The following is a 19,807-nucleotide window of genomic DNA, read 5'->3' on the forward strand; positions in this document are numbered from 1 at the left end:
TCCTTGAGGAACTCCTCAGATGAGATCACGTGTGTCTCAGATGTATGATGCCAGGCTCCCTGACTGAGTCCTTCCAGTCAGGAATAAGCAGATCCGTTGGAGTGTGTGTCCTTGGATTCCGACGTTGTGTAACCACTGTATTAGAAGGAATTAGAGACTGTGTCAAAAACTGTGGAGAGCTCCAGGAGAATTAGGGCAGCTGTGTTTTCTCTGTTCAGAGTCATGCAGATGTCATCCGTGGCAGCGATCAGGGCAGTTTTTGTGCTGTTAGGTCTGAAACAAGACTAGACTGAGTGATGTTGAGTAATTGCTGGTTTTTGTGTAGTTAGCAAGAATTGAAATGTCCACAGAGGGTTTCTCCAGCAATGGGAGGACAGTGGCATGTTTCCAAGCATCTGTAAAGATCACAGAAGACGTGAAGGCATTCAGAATGGGTGTGACCATGGTGCTAATGGGTTGCAGTCCTCTGGGGTATGCATAGTGTTGGCAGAGGCTAGATAGGCCCTCTGAGTGAAAGGACTTTATGGTGGCAGCTGTTTTTACTGGGATGATGACCGGCCACTTGCTTAGCTTTGGTGGATACGATTGGGAGACATTTGTAGAGGTCTGTTTGGTCCAGTTGTGGGCTTAAGTTGCTGTAAATGGCAATGATTTTGTTGCTGAAGAATTGAGAGAGAATGTTGCAAAGGTCCTGCGAGGGGTTGATTGAGTTAGAGGCGGCCAATGGTGAGGTGAAATCTTTCACAATGATGAAGATTTCTTTGCTTCTGTTGGTGCTGGCATCACTGCGGTCTGCCAGAGAGGCACATTTGGAGGTCCGGATCATTTGGTGGTAGCCTTTTAAGGTGGATTTAATTGTGCTGCTGTAAGCATTGTACTGGCTTATTCTCCATTTGCTCTCCTGTTGTTTGTAGTAGCTTTTCATCAGTCTGAGTTTCTCCATATCTCCGTATATGAGTTGGCCTGTGTTCTGGATCTTGTTGTATTGCTGTTTTTGAGAACGGCCATAGAGTCAGTGCAGGAGGTGATCTAGTTGTTGAAATTCTTGATGCTTTTGGGGAGGGTGCTGATAAATACATTGTTCATGTAGTGTTCCGTAACTCACCTCTGCTATTTCTGAGTAAGAAATATTACAGTTTCATATTACTGAAATATTACTGTCAGCCAATTTTCTGTCACTCAGCTTACTATCCTTGGAAGGATAGAAAGCAGAGTGCACCTTGCCTGGATTAAAACCTGTGGGAGTGAATCATGAACATGTGCGCTTACATTGGTCACTGCTGTGCACCTATTTTTACACAACTCCACTGACTAAAGCATTTACTTTTAACTCAAAATTGCACTGAGTTAGTGCATGATCTGTAGAGAGCAGAGAGCAGAACATGGTGAGTGTTCATTTCCTTTCTGTTTCTGAACTATGCTATCAGCTGCTCATAAATGAAATCAGAGAAATTCTGAGTTAAATGTATGCACTCTAGACAGACTCCCAAACAGCTGTTCACTTAAACTCCATCAAAGAAGCAAAATGGAAAATACTCATCCAGCACAATTTAAAACCAATCGCAATTTCAATATCATCATTATTTATATTCATGCTGTGATCAGTTGGACTGATGACGCTTTAGCCATTAACAATCCTATTTTAATTGGGACTTACTGTTCACCTATTGGACATTGTTGAATTAACAGGAATATCTCCATTTGAAATGTTATATTTGTGGATTTGTATGATATTATCTCTACTATATTCTAACTACCTATAGTATATGGTTTATTAGAACATTGGAAAGTTGAGAGCTCCTTTGAAGACAATAGAGTATCTCAGGGCTTATAATGGCTGTAGAAGCCCAGAGATCCAACATTGAAAATGTTTATCTTTCTGTTTGTCCCTTGCTCATTTAGAACCTTCTACCCTCAGTGGGTGGAATGCTCTAATAAACTTATAGCCCTCTGCCTCTGACTATACCTGTTGTTATAAGCCCTCAGCTTCATTGCAGGCCCGACCCGCAACCATTATAGCGTTCATCAGCGGGCTATATAGTCTATAATACATATTGCATAACATCTGCATCATCTCCTCCCTTGCCCACGACCCCTAATCCTTTCTTTCCAGGTTTTCTTTTCAGGTCTTCCTTCTAAGATCTAATTTACAGCTGGATGCATTATGAATATATCAGATATTGTATATATTGATAACTGTATTATGGTTTTTGTGTTCCAAAATCTGAAAAGTTAATATTTCATAGTACTTTAATGTATGATAATAATTTCATTTATTGTTTATATACTGAGATGTACACCTCCGAAAAATATGCAAAACTACAACAAAAACACAAGTGCAATGTTGAAAAGCAAACAGTCTTGTGGTACATCAATTGACCAGTGGAATTTTGTGAAACAGTCAGGAGATTTTAATTGGCTCAATATGAATTAATGTTTTTAAATCAACATTTTCCATTGCTCAAAAGAGGCCTTTAGAATTATTTCTTAGAATTGTCATTCAGTCAATCAATAATCTTCATTTGATCCTACCAAAGTAGATCATAAATGATAGCCATATTCAAAATAAACATGTATAACAAGACAATAAATAGACTTTACAATTTGGTTGAGAAAACATTTAAAACAATGCCACAGTGTTAGCTAAATCTGTTAAAACAAGCCACGATTAAAACTATTTAAAAAGAATATCGCCAATGAATATACAATGGTTCATTTATGACAAAAAAACAAAGAAAATCTGGTGAGGCCGGGACATAAATTGCAATGTCATATGATGGCCCGTCACTTAGAACAACATACCCCTGTCTTAAAATACTTTTCAGGAAGCAGCCAACTGCATAACAGATGACATATTCTTCAGATTGTTGAAGAAAAAGCAAGTTGGACCTACACTTAGTAAAATATTCGCAATAGGAACAGTAAAAATCTCCTTGTGAAGGGAAGATAATATTTGTGGAACAAAATGAAGTGCAGTAAGCTCGTCGCATGGACAGATGCATATATCTGCAGAAGGAAACTGCCATTGTGGAAAACATAGCATCCAACGAATAGACCCTAATCCGAACCGAATCAGTAGTGTTCATTCATATGCGTGCTGCACAAAAGGCAAATAAGGAGCAATCCCAGCAGAAATATGGATCATACAGTATTCTCTCACAGCTGGATTCACCACTTCTACAGTCTCCCATGTAGCCTGCCTGTGATCACTAAAGCAATCCATAACCCAATATTTCTATTTGTTTGGGATGGTGTCTGGTTTTTCAAAAAGATATGCTCAACCCAAGCCTAAAGTCGTTTTCTTCAGCACTGCCAGCAAACATTTTCTTAAAAATTAGAAAGTAAACTGTGGATTTAGGAAAGTTGAACTCTGGAAAGAAAAGCAAACACGTCTTAAGTATTTTTTTCCTTATTGCTTCATTTATCTGAATGGTGTTCTTTTTCTAATGATGATTTGAGGGCACAACATGGCAAATCCTTAAAATCTGAACGCGGGTGAGGGGGTGGGCGCAAGGGGTCACAGGGAATGTCACAGGGATGTCACAGAGAGGTGTCGTGGGGAGGGGAATAAAAATTAAAAAATAAACTTACCTTGAGCTGGGTCCATAGTCTCTGCTCCTGCTCTCCTACCTACGGCTCCAGAAATTGGAAGCTGGCAGCCAGGCTGCCGCCCCTAAGCCAATCACAACGCTGCAATAATGCCTTGTGTTTGGTCTGAGTGCCATGACACGGCACTCAGCCAGGGGCTGGAGGGGTGGGAACGTTATCTACGCAGGCTGTAATGCAGCCAGCATGGAGAACAGGGAAAGTGTGCATGACATGGTTTGGGCAGCCCAAGAGCGTCGGCAAACATTGATTGCGCACTTAGGAGTGGGCAAACCACTCCTCTCCTGCCCTACTCAGGGAGCACAGATGCGCCGCCCACCCGCAAAGTAGCACATATCATTTCATGTTTTCTCTTCTGACACTGCTTGAAAGCAGAGCAGGCGATGCTCTGCGCTGCGGCCATAACGGAGGATCCGCCACTGCATTCTTTGCTATAGAATCCCTGCATGCTTCCGTCTAGTTTAAGACGAAGCCTTGAGGACCTCAGAAAAGTCAATCACACAAAAAGTGAAGCGTCGAGTGCTTGCAAATAGTCTAACCACCAGCATTCACTTGGGATAGCATTCCAACCCATCATTTTCCTCCACTGTGCAACGCTAGACAAAGTCCTGCCATATGAAAATAAGTAATGAGCCTGTTCCTCACGGGAAGAGTCTGTCCCAGACTGCCAGACGAGAGCCCCTCCAGAAGAGTGCACAAGGAACCTAAAACCTGTTTCCGCCTTTTTAGACTTTGTCAGTGAGGAATAGGTTTTGTCCTATGACACAGTGAGAAAGGGACCTATGTTTGGGCAAACCTCCGAAAAGTAACAGAAGTCCATCAAGACACTGTGAAAATAAGGACATTAATTGTAATAATTTATGGAATGGCTCCACACCAGTGCAGCAACATTGTGTAAGTGCCTATTTTTCTTTGAGCTCCTTGTCATGTGTTCCTATTGTGACACTATGCACAACAAGGAATCAGAAACATTTGGTGACCTGAAAGGAAACATGCCCTTGGGTAACTGGCATGTGAAATAGATCCCCAACTCTCCATCAAGTCGAGCAATGGAATGAGTTGTCACTTTGACATTTGGTATATCCACCCACTGGACGATCTGCAATGCAGAGTTTACAAGCACCTCAAATTGAAATCCACTATTTCAGATTCCCAAGTGTTTCAGACTCTGGCTCGGCCCGTGGTGCTCTGCTGCTCCCACTTTAGACTTCAGATCCTCCAAGCTACCGCCTGTATGCTTGTGCCCCAGCGGCGGATTCCATGGAGAGAGGCAGAATGCTCGGGTGGCATTCCTGTAGTGGCAACAAGATGCTGACCTTGGTGGTTAGTCACAACCCCTTCAGGTGAACCCTTTTGGAACCGCAGCAGGTAGGAGCATATACACTTCACTACCCTTCTACACATCCTGTCTGGTGAGCTTAATTGTATTCATGGCAGGGGGTTCGGCTGGTTGAGTGGCTGCCTGGTGGAGTAGTGAGCCTGTCTGCTCTGCATTGTCTCCCCTACCTTGACTGCATGCCATTCCCCCTCCCTGGGGTGACCAGTGAGTCTAGGGATGCTATGGGGAAGGCAGACAACAGGCAATCCAAGCTGCCATTTGAGCCATGTAGGACGATGAGCACCATGGAGTCCTCACAGGAAGAGCCGGTGCAATGCTTACAGAACGGGGGAGGTTTGACCCCAGAGCCAGACATCCACTCCATGTTTATGGACCTTAAGCAAAGCCTGTACACTATTGACTCCAAAATTGACATGTTGGCAGATTGTTTTGACTGCCTGATAAAAAAGTGGACTGGCATGAGGAACAACTGGACAAACTTGAGCATTGTACCTGTGAGGTGGAGGATGAGCACCCCTTGGCAGGAGAACGCCTTCTCCAGATGTAAAAAGTTCTAGAAGTCATTCGGAATAAGAATGAGGACTTAGAGGTGCGGTCCCGGCACAACAATCTGCATATTCTGGGTATTCCGGAATCTGCCGCCATGGACATTAGGGAGGACTTTGTAGAAAACATGGAGCCTGCACTCTTCGGAGAAGCCTAGTCCACATGCTTATTCTTGAGAGGGCACACAGATCGATGGGGCTACATCCTACCCCGGGAGCTCCTGCATGGCCAATTATAGCAAGGCTCTTGAATTATCAAGACAGAGACACTGTACTTTGTCTTGCTAGAGAAGGTCATCCGCTCCAGTTTCAGGGCAGTGAGATCTCCTTTTTTCCAGACTTCGCCATGGCTGTCCAGACCGCCAGGTGTAACTTTCTTCCTGTGAAATGAACCCTCCAGAAGGCAGATGTCAAATACTCCTTGATTTAACTTGCCAAACTTTGTACACCACACTTGGGAAAAACTCACATCTTCACTGATCCGAATGTGGCCACCAAATCTGCAAAGGGCTGCTGGAGGCGAGAAAATCAGCACTGCTCTCGCCTGCGGATTCAGGAAATGACCGGCTCAGCGAAAATGATTGAATGCTTAGAACCTCCCTGACAGTGAGAGATGTGAGCGTTGGTGCCGCCCGGGACCAGACGACTTCCTCCTGCAGTCCGACTGTAACATGACAATTTGACCCTGGCCGAGGGTGTGAAAATTATAACTGTTAACCTTTTCTGGATGTGCTCACCCCTGGCCACCCCAATTCCTTCTTCTGGCTACCTGGAACTTTCTGTGCTGGGAGAGTTTTGGGCTGCTTCATTGATGCTCTATGGGTGAATCCTTTTATGCTGTATCAGATTATATATGGGAAATTGTTCAGCGGGTGGACTGGTCACATTTGGCCCGATTGGGGCTGGGGGGCAAAAATGGGAGGTGGGTATTAGGACATTGTCATGGCACTGTTTGGTGTGCATTTGTTTTCCTTCTTCTTCTGTCACTCAACATTGCATTATTTTCCACTTAACATTGCTAGCAGCCGCCCCTATGAGGGAGTCTATTGTACGCTCTAGTTTGCATGATGGCATCAAGTAAATGCTTGGCTTGCAATATTAGGGGCATGAATGACAGATGACAGGCATAACAAGTCTTCTCTTATTTACAGTGTCATAAAATCAATGTACGCCTGTTGCAAGAGCTTCAGTTGACGACGATAAATTGGCATGCTGGAGGGCGCGCATTGGCTGGGTGAAAAACATGTGGCATGCTACTCAAATTATGCAAGGGGTGTAGCTGTCGCCTTTTGAAAAGCTTACAATGGTGTACATACTCAGTGTTTTGAGACCCACAGGGCTGGTATTTTATACTGGCCAGAATTCCACAGGGCTGGCCCAGATACATGTCTTGGTATATGACCCTAACACAGACCTAGGATCTGCCTTCTTCTGCAGCCTCCCATCCTTTTTTGCCGGTTAGCACTAGGATGCCCCTTTGCTGGGGCAGCTATGCGCTATATGAAACCACGTAACATAACATAACATAACATAACATAACATAACATAACATAACATAACATAACATAACATAACATAACATAACATAACATAACAACCCTGCCTTCTTCGCAGAGGTATGGAGGCTAGTGGGCACTATGGGACCTGGGGCAATAGTATGGGGTACAGAGTTCAATGTGGTCCTGGATGCTACTGTAGATAGATCTAGCATGATGTGGCGCAGCACCCACAATCTGCTGCACAACTCCACACAATTATAGTTGACAATAGCCCAATGGATGTTTGATGCGCTCATAACATGAAAAGTACGGAGGGGACATGCATTACCTCCACACACAACACATGGTCTAGAATAGATCTTTGGCTTGACACCAGAGATGTGGTCTCTTGGACCCTTGATGTCAGACACCTTACCCCGACGTTGACTGACTGTGCCTTCGTGCTCCTGGAGATACGACCGCCTGATGCTGTTCTGTGTGCTTTTTCTTGGAGGCTGGCTCTTGGCACCTTGCGGGACCAGGTGTTCCACCATGATGTTCGGGAAGTATTTGTGGAATACTTTACCCTGAACTCACAGTATGTGGAGTCCTCATCCACCCTCTGGGTGGCCTTCAAGGTGATCATTCACAGGGTCTGCATTGCCAAACAGGCTGGGGTGTTGACAATGATCTGGGCGACTCTGTCCTGTCTTGAAGTGGACATATGTTTTTTAGATATTGAGTACTTACATTGGCAAGATGGACCTACTTGAGTCCATTTTCAGTAAATTCATGGAGTATGAGGAGGAGGCACTTCTGGAGACCCACTATCTGGAAAGGGAGGCTTGAGCTAGGCGCTACGGGAGAGAGGGCAAGGAAGACCGTGGCTGTTGCATAAACCCTGGAAGAGTGAATATGTGGTTGACTTATTAGACAACCACCAAAACGTAAAGGTTGGAAACAAGGCCATTCAACGCACCATGGTGAATTTCTATGCCAATCTATATCGATCCTCCCTACCCAAGCGGCAGAAATACCAGCATAAACTGCGGTTTACACTGCACTCCGCCACTCGCGGAACTTTGCAGAGTTTTTTTGTAACTTCATGGAGTTCCATGTAGCAAAACCCTGCAAACTGTGCCCAGGCCTAACAAAGACCCTAAAGGATGGAAATTCTACAGACCGCTCTATGATAAATGCAGACAATAAGATCCTAGCAAAACTCATTGCTTTGTGGCTCTTACCTCTTCTTCCTCATATGATCCACCCGGATCAATCCAGCTTTGTGCCTGTACTGTCCACAATCCGCAAACTATGTACCTTCTTTGCCATCCTTCATACACTAGATCTAAATGTCCAGCCTGCTGCTGGATTTCTTAACACCTCCAAGGCCTCTGGCTAGCTCAAATCGCCCTATCTTTTCTATCTGAGTGCCTTGGTTTCAGTCACAAATTCATTAATTTAATCTGTCTGCTCTACACCCTACCTGTTGCGCATCTGCTGATCAATTGTACAAACTTATCTCCTTTTCCAGCTGCCCAGGGCATGCGTCAGGGGTACCAGCTGTCCCCTATGCTCTTTGCTGCTGCAATAGCATCCTTCCCACTGTGGCCCCAAATGTCACTAAATAAACCTGCGCTTAACCCTCTGGTAGCCTGGCACAAAAGCAGTCTGGCTTTATTAAGAGGCAACGTGTAAAGTATTTATGCAGCACTTAAACAGTAATAAAGTGAAACACAATACAATAAAAATCCAAAACCAATTTTTATAATAGAGTAAAATTTTATAAATAAAATCACAACAAAACAACAAGAATCCAATCAGTAACATCGGAAAAATTTCTTTTTAAAGCACAAAACACCACCCACTAAATCTGGTATTTGTAAAGTGTGAACAACTCACCCCTAAGAGTCTCAAGGTGGTGGGGGCCATCGGTGAGATTAAGTGAGCTATTGTCTAGAGACACATGGTGCTGAGCTGCCACCAGCTGCGGGGATCGAACCGTGAGCCCTGAGCTTCGGTGTCAGCCGTCCTGGTTGCTGCACCACACCTCTCCCACTGATATCTGATCACTGTGGAATGGGTCAAAGTAACAAGTTCAAGCCAACCACCATGAAGCCTGGTAAGGTACAAGGACCAGGTTTGTCCTGGTTAATAGCTTACCTTCTCGTATTCCAAATGCATGAGGTAAGCCTCAGCTGGAGCTTCGCATTTCCCATAGGCCACAAGAAGGCTGTTGTTGGCGTGAGGAGCAGGTCACCGCTGGAGCTTAATATTGGTGGCTGATGTGGGTGTTCACTGTTTGGCATGAGAAGCAGGTCATCTCTCGAGCTTCACATTAATGGGAGATGTGGCAGATGTTGATGGCACAGCTGGTCGGAGCTGATGCAAAGAACAGGTCATCATTGGAGCTTCATGTTTTCAGGCGTTGCGGACGGTCATTTCCAACACTCCACTTGCAGTTGCAAGGAGCCTAAAACATATGGATTTTCATATGGAGTTCTGTTTTGTGGCAGGAGTACACTTTGATGCCAGCCAAGGTTCCAGGACCTGGGGGCTCATGTTGGAAATCAGGACTCACATCAGCAGAGGCCAGCAGCAGGGCTCGGGCAGATCCAGTTGGTGCTAGATGGCTGGACATTTGCAGGGAAGCCATCTGGAAGCTTTTTGAGGTCAGCCAACTGACTCTTGCTTTCACGTCTGGGGATCATGTGTTCATGGCAAGTAGGTCAAGTCTTTCTCCTTTAGACAGCAGGACACCCATCTTCAGAATATTCCACAGGTCCAGGAGTGTTCTGATGACCGAGTCTGAATGTGCTACACAGTGGCGGCTTGCCAAGGGAGTGCTGAGAGGCAGTGGGGTGGGGGAGGGGCAGGGTGGGTGGGTAGTAAACTCTGTCTTACGGCGGAACTGAGTTAAGTAAATAAATAAATAAAACTATTTACATTGCACGAGCTGCAACACCAATCTCGGCGAAGCAGGGCACGCAAAATAAATTGTTTTATTTATTTATTTACTTAACTTCATTCCGCCGTATGCCGGAGTTTACTACTCCCTACCCTGCCCCTTCCCCGCCTCGCCCCACTGCATTCCCTCGGCAAGCCGCCACTGGTACTACATTCATACATAGAAGCCAGTGTGTGTGGGGGGGAAGCCCCTGGCCTAATCCCAAACTGTTTCTGCTCAGTTCTTCCAATGGGTTTAGCTCCAAACTGTCTAGGGTAACAAAGGAAAGGGCGGGCTTGGTGTCATGATCCTTTGTGTGTGCTGCAGGCAGGGTCCATTGAAGTATAATCTGGGCAGGTCACAACTGCTCCCCAGCCATCTTATCAGGAAGAACCACTCCCTCTACACCTAGGCCTGTTTTCCTCTCATGTCTGGAAGGAATGCACAAACACACCTCAGGAGAGCCATTCACAGTCATGTGAACCTGGACACTGGCAGAAAGGCACATTTGGGTTGACAGGAAAAAGTCAACTTTCAGAAAGTAGCATTTTCTGAATAGCAATTTTAAATCTGACTTCGCCATTAAAGAGGATATTTCATTTCCTTTCAAATAAGTGGAAGGAATATTTCTCCATGTGTTCCCAAACTGTATTTGTCACTTCTTAAGCTAGCTACAGTGAAAAAACGACTTTGAGAGTTTTTCCTTTTCCACAACATGTAAACCATAAATATACATTTCCTACTTTTTAATTACCATGCACCCTGCCATATGAACCTTTAGGGCCTACTTTAGGTGTGACTTATAAGTATAAAAGGAAGGTTTAGACCTGCAAATGCTTTATTTTGCCAGGTCGAAAAGCAGTTTATAACTGCCTTTCAGGCAGCAGTTGCAGGCCTAAGACATGTTTTACAGTGCTACTTTAGTGGGTTGACATTGAGTGCTGAAACTCCCTGGTAGCATTTAAGCTACAGGTAGCACTATATATATATACTAGCAGCCCGTCCCGAAGTTGTCCGGGTATGAATTGCTGCCGGCCAGTATTATATTGTTTTGTAGGATTTCGTTTTGATGGCATTTCTTATCTTTGACAGGCCTGTGAAACGCTGCACTGCTGATGCACTTAAGAGTGCGCGTTCAGTAGTGTGTGAACTCGAGTTTCCCTACTTTATTTTTCCTTGCAATATTATATAGCGCGAACTCGAAAACATGGCATGAGCACAATTTACATTACAGAAGAACATATTCATTTGTGGTAAGCACGGGGAGACAAAGCGATTTGCCTCGAATCTCAGGATGTTGAGCTGATACCGAGATTCGAACGTAGCTCCCCAGCTCTAAAGTTTGCAATTCTAGAACTTGTGGCGGGAGGTGTGTCTAAAAGTGTATGTCGGTGCTGGCCATCAATGAGAGAGAGCTGTGCATTTTTCAAATGGGTGGTGAAAAAATATGAGTATGTTCCTGGAGATGTGGGCCGCCGTGCCATCAATGTACTTACCGGGGGAGGGTAAACACCCATTATTCCGCAACTTTATTTCCGCATACCATCACTCCGCATACTTTCATTACGAAAGTACCATGACTCCGCAATGCCATTATAACGCATGGCATTACATTTGATATGCTTTTACCAAGCATACATTTACAACGAAATTCGTTGTAAATGCATGAATGGTAAAAGCATGTTTTTTTTAAATGTTTGGATAAGGTAAGTATGGGTATAGGGGTATTTGTTTTGGGGTACTGAGGTATATGTTTTGGGGTGTTTGGGTATTTTAAGGGTTCAGATATAGTTTTGGGTTATGGGGTACAGTGGTAGTTTTAGGGTTTAGGGATAGGTATGGGTTTTGGGGTACAGTGGTATTTTTAGGTTTCAGGGCTAGATTTGGGTTTTGGGGTATATAGGTATTTGTAGGGTTCAGGGGTAGGTTTGGGTTTTGGGGTACAGGGGTATTTTAAGGGTTCAGGGCTAGGTTCAGGTTTTGGGGTACAGGGGTATTTTTAGGGTTCAGGGCTAGGTTTGGGTTTTGGGGTACAGGGGTATTTTAGGGTTCAGGGTAGGTTTGGGTTTTGGGGTACAGGGTTATTTTTAGGGTTCAGGGCTAGATTTGGGTTTTGGGGTGCAGGGGTATTATTAGGGTTCAGGGGTATGTTTGGGTTTTGGGGTACAGGGGTATTTTAAGGGTTCAGGGCTAGGTTTGGGTTTTGGGGTACAGGGGTATTTTAGGGTTCAGGGGTAGGTTTGGGTTTTGGGGTACAGGATATATTTATAGGGTTAAGATGGGTTAGTGTTTAAGGGTGTTGGGGTATTTTAAGGAATAAGGGTGGGTTATGATTATGGGGTGCAGAGGTATTTAAAGGGAGCAGGGTGGGATTAGCACACGATATGAGACATGGCATGAAGGGCGGAACGTCCCACACGCCCCCAGCGTTTGTCACGCCCCCAGCACACGCCCACAGCACAACGCAGACACGCCCACAAGGGACTACTTTGCTGGCACGGTTCTTTTACCTTTTAAATGTATATGGTGGGCGTCTGCATAGCCTATGTCCTTCTGCTGCAACTGCCCTTTCCAACGCTGTATTGGGTGATGTGATTGGTGCTGTGGTTACTGAGATTACCCGCCTCAAAGGATTGAGCTCTCTCTTTATTATATTAGTATGGATATATACAAGGGACTTCCAAGTAAATTAAATGTGGCAATTTGGTGTGATAATTTTACCATGTTTAAGGGAGAGAGCACAAACACTTTAGTACTGGTTAGCAGGCTTAAAGTGCACACAGCCTTAACGCCAACAAAAAATAGTTCAATAAAAATAGAGGAGTGAAGACAAAAATGTCTAAGGGAATACCATACCAAGGATGTCAGGTTTAATAATCATGTAAAATGCAAATTATGCCAAGTTCACACACCTCTAGCTGTGGATTTGTAACCAGAAACATCTAACAGAGTCAAGGTTAACCTGAGTGTCAGGTTTTACATTCTGGACTCTTTGATATATGCACAAGGGAGGAAGTTTACACTATGAACCTTGTGACAAACGTTAGAGAGACGTTACATTCAGAACTGTTTGACAACTACCATAGGAGAAATAATTTCCTGCTATGAAATTCTTGATGAACACCATCACTAAGAACTTTACGGGGCATATTCTCAAGAACGTGTGATAACCATCACAAAAGTAACTTAACGCAACTTCCAACATCGCAGTCTATTGCAGGAAAATTACGCTGTGTTAACAAAGCATACTCAACATGGCGGCACCATGCTATATACTCCAGATAACACGTGAAATCAACGCCACAACGCAAAAATGCGAAACGCGAATGCAAGCTGTGATGAGGCCAATCGCGATACAAAAATCTGCGAAAACCAGCGACAGGCCTGCAATTCACATGGTCAGGCAGGAAAAATCACCATAAAACTAGAAAAAACTGACAAACAAAGGTCAAATAAAAGCGAAGCACAATGGATGTTGCCGGAGCAAGTACGGAGGAGAACGAGAACCCCACAAGCCCCCCCAATGTACCTGCCTGGGACCTCTGGGTCAGGGAAGGCCAAGGAGGAGAAGAGTAGTCCGCAGGAAAACAGGATCCTGATAACAGAGGTGGTTGAACACCATCAACAACTGTTCATCACCTCAACTGTGTCATTGGCAACAAAAAATGCAATATGGCAGTCCATCGTGGACAAGGTGAATGCAGTGAGAGTGCTGAAGAGGACAATGGAAGAGGTCAAGAGGGGCTGGAATGACGTCAAGCGCAAAACCAGGCCGAAACTCACCAACAACCAGGAGGCAGCAATGCAGACCGGTGGTGTGAGTCCTGTGCCACAGGAGGAGCTGGACGATATGGAGGAAAAGATGTCCACAGTCATCAGTGCGAAGACGGTGGCTGGAGTCGGGGGACCGGACACTGCTCAAGATGATCCGACACAACAGCACCAGGGGGAGTATTGACCAGGGACTGGGGGATGGGGGAGATGAGCACAATGGCACACATGCACAAATGAGCTGCGGAAAAACCATGCCCCAGCCCCCAACTCCCACGAAGAGACCAATGTACCCAAGTATGCAACATCTCAGCACTGTATAAGCACATAAGGCAAAGACACATCGCAGGAAAGGGATAAGGGACAGACCTGTTACAGCGCGACTCCCGTGGCAGATGCCTGGCGGAGCAAGCTTCAGAACTGAGCTTTAAAAAAAACTGAGATTGTATTTCCCTTGCTCTGTATTTTAAATTGCACTGCACGGTTTCTCTGGCCCGTGCCATTCTTTTAAATTGTATTGCTCTCTGCCTTTCTTTTCTCTCCTGAGGCGAAAAGCCGGGAGATCTCTCTCTGTACTGTTTTAATCACTGTTATGGGGATTCTGTTTTAAACTTTTTTGGGGGCAGTCGAGCACCTACCTGTCTCCCTTGACTGACGCGCCGCTCGTCCCTGTCACCCTTTCGCCGTGTACTATCTGGGTGTCTCCCTCTCAGCCGATTAGGAGCTGATGGGTATTGCGGGACGGGGAGGCTGCGCACTACTCCGGTGGCCATCTTGGGTGAGGCAGGCTTGCTAGTTGGCGGAGTAGGCTTGCTGCCTCACGGACGGGAGTATAAATTTAGACGGGGATGGCTCCGCGCAGCAGACGCGAGCAGCGGACGCGCCTAACCCGCGCCGAAGGAGCGCCAAAGGAAAGCCCGTCTGCGCCCGTCAGCTTTTCGGAGGCGGACGGGGCGGGCGGGCTGGCGACTTCCTGACGCAGCCCCAGGGAGAAATTTGCAGGTACTCATCAGCGCATCTCCTGAGCTTAAGACGTATAATCAATAGAGGATGTACAGTTCAGGGCCGGTGTTTCAAGGGCAATTTTCACTGTGCCGGATGTGGGTGGTCATTAAACAAAAGTTTTGTCGGAGAGGGCCCCCAAGGAGCCAGGGCACTTTGGTGATCCGGTGCATGGGCTGGGACCTTCGGTTCGTACTTTCAGATGTGCCCTTTTGAACACTCGGTCGGTAAGCAAACATGCTCAGGATTTGTTTAATTTATTATCATAATCCAAACCTGCTTGCCTCTTCCTGATGGAAACTTGGGTCGGCGAGGCGTCTGGTCCGGATATCGCCAACGCCCTGCCTCCTAACTATTTCATGTTGAGGAAAGATCTGGGCTTGGGCAAAGGCGGTGGAGTGGCACTGGTGATAGACATACACTTTGAATGTTCCATGGTACCAACGGAAGACATTCATGGGGCAGAAGCATTGGGATTCTGCCTGACATTTTCACTCCCCCAATCCTGCGCGGGACTGCTAGTCTACAGGCTCCCGGGTCCTATAGGGTCCTTTCACGAGGGGCTCTACTCAGTGATTTCGGCAATGAGTGTGCAGTTTAAACACTGCGTACTCTTTAGCGGGTTCTTAAGATCTCTACTCGTGCTTCGGCACCGTGGTTTACGCCAGCGCTCAATACCAGTCGTAGGCTTTGTAAGAAGGCCGAAAGAGCATGGCGATCAAACTATCTGGAACCACTGAAGGAGGCCTACAGGCGTTGCATTAAGGCCTATCACAAGGAAATCTACTTGGAAAAGAAAGCCTACTTTGCCAGGAGGATTGAGGAGGCCACCAACACCAGCAAAGAAATCTTCGTGATTGTAAAGGAATTTACATCGCCGGCCTCCATTACTCCTAAGTGCTCATTTTCAGGACCTTGGGTTAACCAACTGGCAAGTTTTTTTGCTAAAAGGATCAAAAGCATTCAGGCAACTTTTCCACCTGCAGTGATAGTGGGAGTGCCTAATCCAGGACCCCTCTCCTCTGTGTCGGCCGCGTTACAGCCTAGTCTGTTGAATTTTCCTCTTATTGAGCAGCAAGGTTCTTTAGAATTTTTATCTAAAATGAGATCTGGCTCCCCGCTGGACCCCTGTCCCGCTAAGTTTCTAGCTAAAATGGCATATGTCATCAACCCTATGATCAACCCGATTTTAAATCGCTCCTTGGAGACAAGGGTAGTGCCGCCAGTATGGAAACAGGCGTTGGTTCTCCCTCTTTTAAAAAAGCCGTCTCTGGACCCTAGCATCCACACCAATTATCGGCCTATCTCTCTGCTCCCGGTCCTGGCTAAGGTTGCGGAAAAGCATGTGCAGGCCGTTCTCTCTGACTTTGTAGAGTCACATGGTGTCCTGCATCATACTCAGTCCGGCTTCCGGGGGAGTATGAGTACTGAATCGGCACTAATGGAGGTGTCAGAGGCTATCAAGGAGGTCCTGGACATTGGAGGGAAAGCACTGCTGGTGCTGTTAGATCTTTCGGCGGCGTTTGACATCGTTCCCCATGACCGACCCCTGGCAAGACTCTTGGAGATTGGTGTCGGGGGAACGGTGTTCAGATGGTTTGAGTCTTTTCTTTCCAACCGACAACAGACAGTCTGGGCCCCTCCGTACTCGGCTGCAGTGCCGCCTCTGGAGGGGGGAGTCCCCCAAGGGTCGATTTTAAGCCCCACTCTCTTCAACATTTATATGCCCCCTTTGGCAGCACTGGTCGACTCATTTGGCGCCCAGATTGTCTCTTACGCTGATGACACCCAGCTTCTCTTCACCTGCGGAAAGAACATGGACTTTGGTGGGGATCGCATTAAGAACTGTCTGGGTGCGGTGTTTGCCTGGTTTCAACTTAACCAGCTAAAATGTAACCTAGACAAATCCGAGGTTCTTTTCTTTGGTTGTCCTCCGGACCCCAGTTGGAAGTCCTGGTGGCCGGCAGGTATATTTCCACCTTCCGCCGACACCTTGGCGGCTAAGAACCTTGGAGTTAAGATGGACAACTGTCTTAATCTTACACAGATTCTGGGCCTGGTTGGACAGTGCTTTGGGATACTAAAAACGCTAAGGAAATTCCTCCCTTTTCTTTCCATTGCCCACAGGAAAACCACGGTACAAGCCTTGGTGGGATCAAGGCTTGACTATGCTAACGTGCTCTACCTTGGTCTTCTGATTACCTTCTATCGCGTTTGCAGGTAGTGCAGAACTTGGCGGCACGGGCAATTTTTGACCTCAGCCGTAGTTCCCATGCTGCGGGTTTGCTGAAGTCTCTCCACTGGTTGCCAATTCGGAAACGCATTGAGTTTAAGGCTCTCACCACCGCGTTTAAGGTACTCCACGGCACCGGTGCACTTTATCTAAGGAAGAGAATTGGTTTTCACCATCCGTCTAGAGCCTTACGCTCGGCGTCATTGTCATTGACCACGGTCCCGGCAATTAGGCGTGCTCGGACCGGAGGTCGATCTTTTAAATATCTGGCGCCCCGGGCCTGGCATGCCGTTCCACTGTCATTAAGAAAGAGTGAGAACTTACTGTCCTTTAGAAAAGAGCACAAAACGTGGCTGTTCCGCCAATAATCTCCCCTCTACGCCGGGGTTATGCTGTGCTGGGTCTGATAGCGCCGGGACACTCTGCTTGAGTAGCTGAGCGCTCAACAAAACACCAGTTAACATAACATAACGTAACAAAATCAGAGCAGCAGGAGCCACTCCCTCAAAATGCAGCACACACACATAACATGCAGAGCACATCAACACTGACAACAATGTGGCACAAACTGCAACACGTCCACAACAGAACACAGGACACAACTGGTGCCGACTGTGTGTAGACACTGACCAATCACAAGTGGCATTGCAGGGAAATTTGAGTTGATAATGTACAAGTACAAACACACACATGTCATGTTGTCGAAATGTTCACTGTCCCCCATCAAATAGGCAGCTCCCCCCAAACAGCCACGATGTACACAGTCATGCAGTCTGTATGTAAACATGTACAATGCGACAACATACATGTGACCACATTGTTAAACTGCATCTCCCCTTCACATTGCAGAGGGACAATCAACACCTCCTGCACAGCAGCCCGAACCTCTCTTCTCTGATGACGAATAGGACCACCCCAGCTTCAACTCCGACGCCCTGCGAGAGTTAATTGACAGCCTCCCCAGCCCACCTCCAGGAGCAGGGCAGCCCATCTGCAGTGAGGACACCACACCGCCTGCACAGACCACACAGCAGGCAGCACCCACCACCAGGGCTGCCTCCCAGGACCCCCACGAGGAACAAATGGCCTTCCAACTAAGCATGGGCGAATTTTGCGGATCTCGCGTTCGCGAATTTTGCGGATTTGCGGATTCGCAATCCGCAAAATCCGCGAATTCCCGCGAATTTGCGGATTTTTTTTTTTTGTGTTCGCCCGTGTTTCTGCCAGTTCGCGAGGGTTTTTACAATTTCGCAATTTGCGAACTTACCTGTCGGGTCGCAAGTTTTGCGAACTTGTTGTTTCTACGTGTCCAGCCTGTTTGGGACACTCTTCTTCATCACTGCCACTCTCTGTCACCACTGCCACTCTCTGACTACTCATGCCACCCTCTGGCCCACCCATGCCACCCTCTGTTTCATCACCACACCCTCTGGTTGTCCAGTGTACATTATTTTCGGCAAAGCAAAGCACACCTTCCATGCCTCAAGTGACCTGAATTAATTTGGGGCTGATTAATGTGTCACAGAATATTTTTTTAGCTGGCACCTGCTTCCTTAGTGCGCCCTGATTAGTGATCTTTTGCACTTGCTAAGTGCTTTCATTGTTGCAAAATTAGTTACAACACCTGCCCTGCCCCAACTGACAATAATGAATTAGGGGCTGATTAATGGATTTTAACTTCCAGCCTGGCTCCTGCTTGTCTCCCTTAGCTGTAATTCAGGACCTTTGTGGCATATGTGTAACTATTCTGAGGTTCAGAGCAGGGTCACATAATAGTTTCAACTGGCAACTGAACTCTGGAGGGGCCCCTCAGGAAGCACTACAGGAAATGGCTACTAATGATGAGCCTGAACTTTTGAACCTGGTAAGTAGTTACTTTCAGTTTTGCTAAGATCGTATTTCTGCCATTTTGCACTTATTCGCGGGGCGCGAACTCACGCGAACAGTGCGAGCAGTGCGAGCAAAATCCGCTGCTCGCGGATTTGCGGATTTTGCGGGAGATTCGCGAATCTCGCGGATTGCGAATTTCCCGAAAATCCGCAAAATCCGCGAGCGGAACGGATTTTCCGCCCATACTTACTTCCAACGACGTGTGTTGGGGTGCCAGGAGCAGCAGGCTGAACAGGTGCGGGTGGGCTTTGACCACATGGCAGACAAACTAGATGCCATATGTGGGTGTCTAAGTCTCATCAGGGACCAGTCGCAGTCCCTAACGGACTCCCACTTCCACTCCATGCTCTCCAATGGACCATGGCTGACATCGCTGGAGCCCTGACTCAGAGACTAGAACAACTGTCCAGTCAGAGTGGCTCTAGCGATGTAACACAGGAGTTGGGAAACATGAGGAAGGGAATGGAGACCATGGAGCGGGCCAATGCGGAAAGAGCGGCTGCCATGGCTGCACACCAGCGAGTGGTAGCTGGGTTCCTCAATGATCTCAAAACCATCCTCATGGCATTGATGCCACAAGGCCTGGAGCTGATGCATTCTGCTACTACCACTACAGCCATATCTCCGCCCCCTGAAGTGTCAGTGCCACACAGTGCGGCAGACATTCCACCTCTGGCCCCTGAGGTGTCACTGCCACACAGTGCTGGAGAAAGGCCAGCACCACCCACACGTGAGGCACATGGAACAGCAAAGGACAAAGATGCGGATGAAACCGCCTACATAGTAAGAAGGACGCAGTAGCATTCATCTCCGCCAAATGGCCGGTTTCTGCTTGGTTCTGCTCTCTGCATCATCACCATCCACTGTCCCCCGATGCACCATGTGACCACGACATGGACTGCCATATTCTGTTTGATCGCCAATGACACAGCAATCGGACTGCGGACGGAACTCTTCCTCGTCCTTTGGACCTGTCGTTCCCTGAAGGACTCTGGC

The 19,807-nt window shown here is 46.8% G+C and overlaps 1 protein-coding gene across 1 annotated transcript in view; it reads right to left on the reverse strand.

Moving 5' to 3' along the window:
* Positions 1-19,807, reverse strand: part of TTC34 (tetratricopeptide repeat domain 34) — a 554,282-nt gene that overhangs the window by 231,055 nt on the left and 303,420 nt on the right. The window lies entirely within an intron of this gene.

Source organism: Lissotriton vulgaris, chromosome 5 (assembly GCF_964263255.1).
Source record: "Lissotriton vulgaris chromosome 5, aLisVul1.2, whole genome shotgun sequence".
In the NCBI taxonomy this organism is placed as follows: Eukaryota; Metazoa; Chordata; class Amphibia; order Caudata; family Salamandridae; genus Lissotriton; species Lissotriton vulgaris.